Source organism: Oreochromis aureus, linkage group 7, assembly GCF_013358895.1.
Source record: "Oreochromis aureus strain Israel breed Guangdong linkage group 7, ZZ_aureus, whole genome shotgun sequence".
Classification (NCBI taxonomy): domain Eukaryota; kingdom Metazoa; phylum Chordata; class Actinopteri; order Cichliformes; family Cichlidae; genus Oreochromis; species Oreochromis aureus.
Window position 1 is genome coordinate 66,527,708 of NC_052948.1, and position 9,403 is coordinate 66,537,110.

General features: G+C 48.6%; 1 long non-coding RNA gene across 1 annotated transcript; it reads left to right on the forward strand.

Moving 5' to 3' along the window:
• Nucleotides 1–2,496: 2,496 nt before the first annotated feature.
• On the forward strand, nucleotides 2,497–8,298 carry LOC120440972. The gene is made up of 3 exons (XR_005613680.1): nucleotides 2,497–2,544; nucleotides 5,277–5,484; nucleotides 8,215–8,298. It is a non-coding gene; the product is annotated as an uncharacterized LOC120440972 (long non-coding RNA).
• The last annotated feature ends 1,105 nt before the right edge of the window (nucleotides 8,299–9,403 follow it).

The window sequence follows — 9,403 nt, forward strand, 5'->3', positions numbered from 1 at the left end:
TTTGTGGGAGTGTATGCCCTTTTTAGGAAAATATTTTTTTCACTTTATATAAAAGGAGAGTTTTTTTCAAAAAATCCTGGGGTGTACAGTTACTGTGCAAAGCTTAGCATCCCCAGTCGGATCACCTATAATCCAGTCAACCCGCTTTTTTTGTTTTCTGGGGCCTCCTGTTAGAGTGCCCGGCTGTTGAATCAGTGAGGTTGATGAAGAAGGAGGAGACGAGGAGGAAGAAGAAGAGGAAGATTCCTCAGCTCTCTTCAGCTGGAGACGAGTTTGAACACAGGATTTAAATTTTTCCTGGTTATTGCGTGGCAGAACAGAGTAGGAAGCTGCAGGGGACTCGGGCAGCAATGTTGTTTTCTCCCTGCTGGTTTTGGTGGGGGTAGATTCCCCCTGTATGGGATCCATCACCTCAGCGTCCACACCTGTCAAAGGCTGCAGAGGCTGTGTGGATGGAGGTGGTCTCTCTCTGCTGGGATCCGTTGTAGTCGCCGTCGTCACCATGGTTACCGTGCTTGTCGCAGGTGGAGTGTGGACCTGTGCCGTTTCCGTCACGGTGTGGCCAGTGTCCGGTCGTGGCGTGGTGGATCGCGTGCGTGGAGGAGTCGGCTGCTGTAATCCAATTGAGGGCTCAGCCGGAACAGGGTGTATGAAGTTATCACCCACCTCAGTTTGTTTCGTAGGCTTGGTGGTCGTGTTGCCCCGTTCTGTGGGTCTGGTGGATTCTGCCAGGTCTGCCTGCTGGGCCACAATGACAGCCCGGGTCTGCTCCAATGTCTCGGGCTGAAGGCGGCGGCCCAAATTCCTCCTGGCCCAGGATGACGCCACTTCAAAAGGGCCTCCCATTTCCTGGTCAGGAAACTCAAACAGGATTTTTACTAGTCTCAAAGCATTTTCCTCATAATGTGAGCGGAGAATTGAGATGGCTGTATCAGCCCAGTTTTAGCATTGTCTTCAATAAGAGTCTGTGTTCGTTTGCTGGGGACCGCTGGCTTAATCACAGTCATTAAGTCCTGGGCTATTTTGTTCAAAGAGGGCGGATATGCGTCCTTTGAAACATTTTTAAGATGGTGCACTGATTTGATGAGTCTGTGAATAATTCGGACTTTGGCAGAAAAGTCCGGATCATCAGACGGTATTTTGTGTTTGGGAGGCTCAGTTCGTTCAGATCTGACGTGCTTCACATACCGTCTATCCTGCGCTGGACTCCGTTCAAAGCGTCGCTCGCGTTCGGTCCGGTCCCGTGGCGGGCGGCATAGCAATCGGGGCGGCCGCTCTCTCCTCTGGTTCCGCTGCCATGTGTAAGGGACCTCTCTTTCATCAAGGTGGTCACGTCCTCTTACCACCGGCGCGTAGGTTCGGTGTCTGTTGCGGGATGGGTCGCTGGTCCGTCGGGGCGATCTCCGGTCGCTCATGGAGTCGCGGCCCCTCTCCGGTCTCTGCGCCGTCGGACAACGGTCCACTGGTCCTCTGCTGTAAACGTGGTCATGTTTGCGGTTTCACCTGTGGCTTTAGCTTCACTAACTGGTATCTGATGGCCGTACTAGTGATGTTAAGCAGCCGTGCGCTAACGAATGACACTCACGTTTACTGGAATGATAATTCAGCGCTTTTATTTTTGCGCAATGCAACAAAAACATAAATATACAAAAATACAAAAATACAAGCCCAAAAGGCGCAACGTTTCGGTTCCTGATGAACCTTCCTCAGGCTGGCTTGTAGAAAGTGCATAAAAGTTCAAAAAAGAGAGAGAGAGAGTCCGGTGCAGATCGCGTGCCGTACAGGGAGCGTCCAAAAGGTTGCCTGTGGGTTGGACCACATTTCCCACTATGCCTAGGGTATCCTGGCTTTCGAACCAATCAGAGTCCAACATTTGTCCGTTTAAAAGTCTCAGGGCTCTGATTGGTCGCGCCCACCAATGCTGCTTTCACGGACCTCTCTTTAACAAATATCAGTACTTAACATACATTGAAAATGAAATATAATACATTACAGTGTCATGTCATGTTTCTCACTCAAGGAAAGACAGTATAAGGCTGATAATACGCCGTTTGTGTATAAAAGAGTTCAAATAGGCCCATAGAGCATCATAGTGAGTGTACATCATATCAGTCTGGTACAGTACATTTTGATAATAATAACAACAGGTATGTGAAATATTGTTCCTCCCAACAAAGGGGTAAAAAAAAACAGCCACAGTAACAATTGGAGAACATAAGTGTGTAATATTCACACCGTAAACATTATTGTTCCAAACTTCTGACCCCCGCTTCAGTTGTGACAATAGTTTTTAGGGTGAGGACCTAATGAATTGTTTTTTATCACTTTCCTTCTAGGGCATTGCAGTGAGGGGTCCCGGAGGCACCCAAGCGAGTGATCAGGCGGCACGGGCCGGTTAGGGGAAATCAAGTTTGGGAGCTCGGTCCCCGAAGGGGGCCGGGCTCCAGTGCACAGTCCATACCTGCTCTCACTTCAGGTGTCCAGGACTCCCCAGCATGACCAGAAAGAGGTTTAAAATGAAACCCTGTGAATGGGGTTAGAGAGGTGAGGGAGGAAAGATGAGGACAAATAATGGGGATTAGGATTAGGATCCAAATTGAATAAATCCTAGGGTCCACTGAGGTTAGGTTTAGGGTCCATTTGAAGGGTGGGGGATAATCAAGTCCTGCTATCCAATTAAGGGTTAAAGCGGTTAGGTTTAGAGCCAGAATTGAGTTTTGCATAGGGTCCGCTGAGGTTAGGTTTAGGGCCAGTTTCGGGGTAAGATGCTCCCCAGTTAGATTTGGGAAGAAGCTGAGATGTGCAGAATCAGGGGCAGTAGTAGTAGTTGATGTCCACCTCGAATTCACCTGGCAGGATGTCACATAAATAATACACTAACAGGCAGCATGACCATAATAAAGATTAGGATGAAAAACAATAACAGCAGAACAGTAATCAGAAGTGTCTATATACATTTGTGGGAGTGTATGCCCTTTTAGGAAAATATTTTTTCACTTTATATAAAAGGAGAGTTTTTTTCAAAAATCCTGGGTGTACAGTTACTGTGCAAAGCTTAGCATCCCCAGTCGGATCACCTATAATCCAGTCAACCCGCTTTTTTGTTTTCTGGGGCCTCCTGTTAGAGTGCCCGGCTGTTGAATCAGTGAGGTTGATGAAGAAGGAGGAGACGAGGAGGAAGAAGAAGAGGAAGATTCCTCAGCTCTCTTCAGCTGGAGACGAGTTTGAACACAGGATTTAAATTTTTCCTGGTTATTGCGTGGCAGAACAGAGTAGGAAGCTGCAGGGGACTCGGGCAGCAATGTTGTTTTCTCCTGCTGGTTTTGGTGGGGTAGATTCCCCTGTATGGGATCCATCACCTCAGCGTCCACACCTGTCAAAGGCTGCAGAGGCTGTGTGGATGGAGGTGGTCTCTCTGCTGGGATCCGTTGTAGTCGCCGTCGTCACCATGGTTACCGTGCTTGTCGCAGGTGGAGTGTGGACCTGTGCCGTTTCCGTCACGGTGTGGCCAGTGTCCGGTCGTGGCGTGGTGGATCGCGTGCGTGGAGGAGTCGGCTGCTGTAATCCAATTGAGGGCTCAGCCGGAACAGGGTGTATGAAGTTATCACCCACCTCAGTTTGTTTCGTAGGCTTGGTGGTCGTGTTGCCCGTTCTGTGGGTCTGGTGGATTCTGCCAGGTCTGCCTGCTGGGCCACAATGACAGCCCGGGTCTGCTCCAATGTCTCGGGCTGAAGGCGGCGGCCCAAATTCCTCCTGGCCCAGGATGACGCCACTTCAAAGGGCCTCCCATTCCTGGTCAGGAAACTCAAACAGGATTTTTACTAGTCTCAAAGCATTTTCCTCATAATGTGAGCGGAGAATTGAGATGGCTGTATCAGCCCAGTTTTTAGCATTGTCTTCAATAAGAGTCTGTGTTCGTTTGCTGGGGACCGCTGGCTTAATCACAGTCATTAAGTCCTGGGCTATTTTGTTCAAAGAGGGCGGATATGCGTCCTTTGAAACATTTTTAAGATGGTGCACTGATTTGATGAGTCTCAGAATAATTCGGACTTTGGCAGAAAAGTCCGGATCATCAGACGGTATTTTGTGTTTGGGAGGCTCAGTTCGTTCAGATCTGACGTGCTTCACATACCGTCTATCCTGCGCTGGACTCCGTTCAAAGCGTCGCTCGCGTTCGGTCCGGTCCCGTGGCGGGCGGCATAGCAATCCGGGCCGGCCGCTCTCTCCTCTGGTTCCGCTGCCATGTGTAAGGGACCTCTCTTTCATCAAGGTGGTCACGTCCTCTTACCACCGATGCGTAGGTTCGGTGTCTGTTGCGGGATGGGTCGCTGGTCCGTCGGGCGATCTCCGGTCGCTCATGGAGTCGCGCCCCCTCTCCGTCTCTCGCGCCGTCGGACAACGGTCCACTGGTCCTCTGCTGTAAACGTGGTCATGTTTGCGGTTTCACCTGTGGCTTTAGCTTCACTAACTGGTATCTGATGGCCGTACTAGTGATGTTAAGCAGCCGTGCGCTAACGAATGACACTCACGTTTACTGGAATGATAATTCAGCGCTTTTATTTTTTTGCGCAATGCAACAAAAACATAAATATACAAAATACAAAAATACAAGCCCAAAAGGCGCAACGTTTCGGTTCCTGATGAACCTTCCTCAGGCTGGCTTGTAGAAAGTGCATAAAAGTTCAAAAAGAGAGAGAGAGTCCGGTGCAGATCGCGTGCCGTACAGGGAGCGTCCAAAAGGTTGCCTGTGGGTTGGACCACATTTCCCACTATGCCTAGGGTATCCTGGCTTTCGAACCAATCAGAGTCCAACATTTGTCCGTTTAAAAGTCTCAGGGCTCTGATTGGTCGCGCCCACCAATGCTGCTTTCACGGACCTCTCTTTAACAAATATCAGTACTTAACATACATTGAAAATGAAATATAATACATTACAGTGTCATGTCATGTTTCTCACTCAAGGAAAGACAGTATAAGGCTGATAATACGCCGTTTGTGTATAAAAGAGTTCAAATAGGCCCATAGAGCATCATAGTGAGTGTACATCATATCAGTCTGGTACAGTACATTTTGATAATAATAACAACAGGTATGTGAAATATTGTTCCTCCCAACAAAGGGGTAAAAAAACAGCCACAGTAACAATTGGAGAACATAAGTGTGTAATATTCACACCGTAAACATTATTGTTCCAAACTTCTGACCCCCGCTTCAGTTGTGACAATAGTTTTTAGGGTGAGGACCTAATGAATTGTTTTTTATCACTTTCCTTCTAGGGCATTGCAGTGAGGGGTCCCGGAGGCACCCAAGCGAGTGATCAGGCGGCACGGGCCGGTTAGGGAAATCAAGTTTGGGAGCTCGGTCCCCGAAGGGGGCCGGGCTCCAGTGCACAGTCCATACCTGCTCTCACTTCAGGTGTCCAGGACTCCCCCAGCATGACCAGAAAGAGGTTTAAAATGAAACCCTGTGAATGGGGTTAGAGAGGTGAGGGGAGGAAAGATGAGGACAAATAATGGGGGATTAGGATTAGGATCCAAATTGAATAAATCCTAGGGTCCACTGAGGTTAGGTTTAGGGTCCATTTGAAGGGTGGGGGATAATCAAGTCCTGCTATCCAATTAAGGGTTAAAGCGGTTAGGTTTAGAGCCAGAATTGAGTTTTGCATAGGGTCCGCTGAGGTTAGGTTTAGGGCCAGTTTCGGGGTAAGATGCTCCCCAGTTAGATTTGGGAAGAAGCTGAGATGTGCAGAATCAGGGGCAGTAGTAGTAGTTGATGTCCACCTCGAATTCACCTGGCAGGATGTCACATAAATAATACACTAACAGGCAGCATGACCATAATAAAGATTAGGATGAAAAACAATAACAGCAGAACAGTAATCAGAAGTGTCTATATACATTTGTGGGAGTGTATGCCCTTTTAGGAAAATATTTTTTCACTTTATATAAAAGGAGAGTTTTTTCAAAAATCCTGGGGTGTACAGTTACTGTGCAAAGCTTAGCATCCCCAGTCGGATCACCTATAATCCAGTCAACCCGCTTTTTGTTTTCTGGGGCCTCCTGTTAGAGTGCCCGGCTGTTGAATCAGTGAGGTTGATGAAGAAGGAGGAGACGAGGAGGAAGAAGAAGAGGAAGATTCCTCAGCTCTCTTCAGCTGGAGACGAGTTTGAACACAGGATTTAAATTTTTCCTGGTTATTGCGTGGCAGAACAGAGTAGGAAGCTGCAGGGGACTCGGGCAGCAATGTTGTTTTCTCCCTGCTGGTTTTGGTGGGGTAGATTCCCCTGTATGGGATCCATCACCTCAGCGTCCACACCTGTCAAAGGCTGCAGAGGCTGTGTGGATGGAGGTGGTCTCTCTGCTGGGATCCGTTGTAGTCGCCGTCGTCACCATGGTTACCGTGCTTGTCGCAGGTGGAGTGTGGACCTGTGCCGTTTCCGTCACGGTGTGGCCAGTGTCCGGTCGTGGCGTGGTGGATCGCGTGCGTGGAGGAGTCGGCTGCTGTAATCCAATTGAGGGCTCAGCCGAACAGGGTGTATGAAGTTATCACCCACCTCAGTTTGTTTCGTAGGCTTGGTGGTCGTGTTGCCCCGTTCTGTGGGTCTGGTGGATTCTGCCAGGTCTGCCTGCTGGGCCACAATGACAGCCCGGGTCTGCTCCAATGTCTCGGGCTGAAGGCGGCGGCTCAAATTCCTCCTGGCCCAGGATGACGCCACTTCAAAAGGGCCTCCCATTCCTGGTCAGGAAACTCAAACAGGATTTTTACTAGTCTCAAAGCATTTTCCTCATAATGTGAGCGGAGAATTGAGATGGCTGTATCAGCCCAGTTTTTAGCATTGTCTTCAATAAGAGTCTGTGTTCGTTTGCTGGGGACCGCTGGCTTAATCACAGTCATTAAGTCCTGGGCTATTTTGTTCAAAGAGGGCGGATATGCGTCCTTTGAAACATTTTAAGATGGTGCACTGATTTGATGAGTCTGTGAATAATTCGGACTTTGGCAGAAAAGTCCGGATCATCAGACGGTATTTTGTGTTTGGGAGGCTCAGTTCGTTCAGATCTGACGTGCTTCACATACCGTCTATCCTGCGCTGGACTCCGTTCAAAGCGTCGCTCGCGTTCGGTCCGGTCCCGGTGGCGGGCGGCATAGCAATCCGGGCCGGCCGCTCTCCTCTGGTTCCGCTGCCATGTGTAAGGGACCTCTCTTTCATCAAGGTGGTCACGTCCTCTTACCACCGATGCGTAGGTTCGGTGTCTGTTGCGGGATGGGTCGCTGGTCCGTCGGGCGATCTCCGGTCGCTCATGGAGTCGCGCCCCTCTCCGGTCTCTGCGCCGTCGGACAACGGTCCACTGGTCCTCTGCTGTAAACGTGGTCATGTTTGCGGTTTCACCTGTGGCTTTAGCTTCACTAACTGGTATCTGATGGCCGTACTAGTGATGTTAAGCAGCCGTGCGCTAACGAATGACACTCACGTTTACTGGAATGATAATTCAGCGCTTTTATTTTTGCGCAAATGCAACAAAAACATAAATATACAAAAATACAAAAATACAAGCCCAAAAGGCGCAACGTTTCGGTTCCTGATGAACCTTCCTCAGGCTGGCTTGTAGAAAGTGCATAAAAGTTCAAAAAGAGAGAGAGAGTCCGGTGCAGATCGCGTGCCGTACAGGGAGCGTCCAAAAGGTTGCCTGTGGGTTGGACCACATTTCCCACTATGCCTAGGGTATCCTGGCTTTCGAACCAATCAGAGTCCAACATTTGTCCGTTTAAAAGTCTCAGGGCTCTGATTGGTCGCGCCCACCAATGCTGCTTTCACGGACCTCTCTTTAACAAATATCAGTACTTAACATACATTGAAAATGAAATATAATACATTACAGTGTCATGTCATGTTTCTCACTCAAGGGAAAGACAGTATAAGGCTGATAATACGCCGTTTGTGTATAAAAGAGTTCAAATAGGCCCATAGAGCATCATAGTGAGTGTACATCATATCAGTCTGGTACAGTACATTTTGATAATAATAACAACAGGTATGTGAAATATTGTTCCTCCCAACAAAGGGGTAAAAACAGCCACAGTAACAATTGGAGAACATAAGTGTGTAATATTCACACGTAAACATTATTGTTCCAAACTTCTGACCCCCGCTTCAGTTGTGACAATAGTTTTTAGGGTGAGGACCTAATGAATTGTTTTTTATCACTTTCCTTCTAGGGCATTGCAGTGAGGGGTCCCGGAGGCACCCAAGCGAGTGATCAGGCGGCACGGGCCGGTTAGGGGAAATCAAGTTTGGGAGCTCGGTCCCCGAAGGGGCCGGGCTCCAGTGCACAGTCCATACCTGCTCTCACTTCAGGTGTCCAGGACTCCCCAGCATGACCAGAAAGAGGTTTAAAATGAAACCCTGTGAATGGGGTTAGAGAGGTGAGGGAGGAAAGATGAGGACAAATAATGGGGATTAGGATTAGGATCCAAATTGAATAAATCCTAGGGTCCACTGAGGTTAGGTTTAGGGTCCATTTGAAGGGTGGGGGATAATCAAGTCCTGCTATCCAATTAAGGGTTAAAGCGGTTAGGTTTAGAGCCAGAATTGAGTTTTGCATAGGGTCCGCTGAGGTTAGGTTTAGGGCCAGTTTCGGGGTAAGATGCTCCCAGTTAGATTTGGGAAGAAGCTGAGATGTGCAGAATCAGGGGCAGTAGTAGTAGTTGATGTCCACCTCGAATTCACCTGGCAGGATGTCACATAAATAATACACTAACAGGCAGCATGACCATAATAAAGATTAGGATGAAAAACAATAACAGCAGAACAGTAATCAGAAGTGTCTATATACATTTGTGGGAGTGTATGCCCTTTTTAGGAAAATATTTTTTCACTTTATATAAAAGGAGAGTTTTTTCAAAAATCCTGGGGTGTACAGTTACTGTGCAAAGCTTAGCATCCCCAGTCGGATCACCTATAATCCAGTCAACCCGCTTTTTTTTGTTTTCTGGGGCCTCCTGTTAGAGTGCCCGGCTGTTGAATCAGTGAGGTTGATGAAGAAGGAGGAGACGAGGAGGAAGAAGAAGAGGAAGATTCCTCAGCTCTCTTCAGCTGGAGACGAGTTTGAACACAGGATTTAAATTTTTCCTGGTTATTGCGTGGCAGAACAGAGTAGGAAGCTGCAGGGGACTCGGGCAGCAATGTTGTTTTCTCCTGCTGGTTTTGGTGGGGTAGATTCCCCTGTATGGGATCCATCACCTCAGCGTCCACACCTGTCAAAGGCTGCAGAGGCTGTGTGGATGGAGGTGGTCTCTCTGCTGGGATCCGTTGTAGTCGCCGTCGTCACCATGGTTACCGTGCTTGTCGCAGGTGGAGTGTGGACCTGTGCCGTTTCCGTCACGGTGTGGCCAGTGTCCGGTCGTG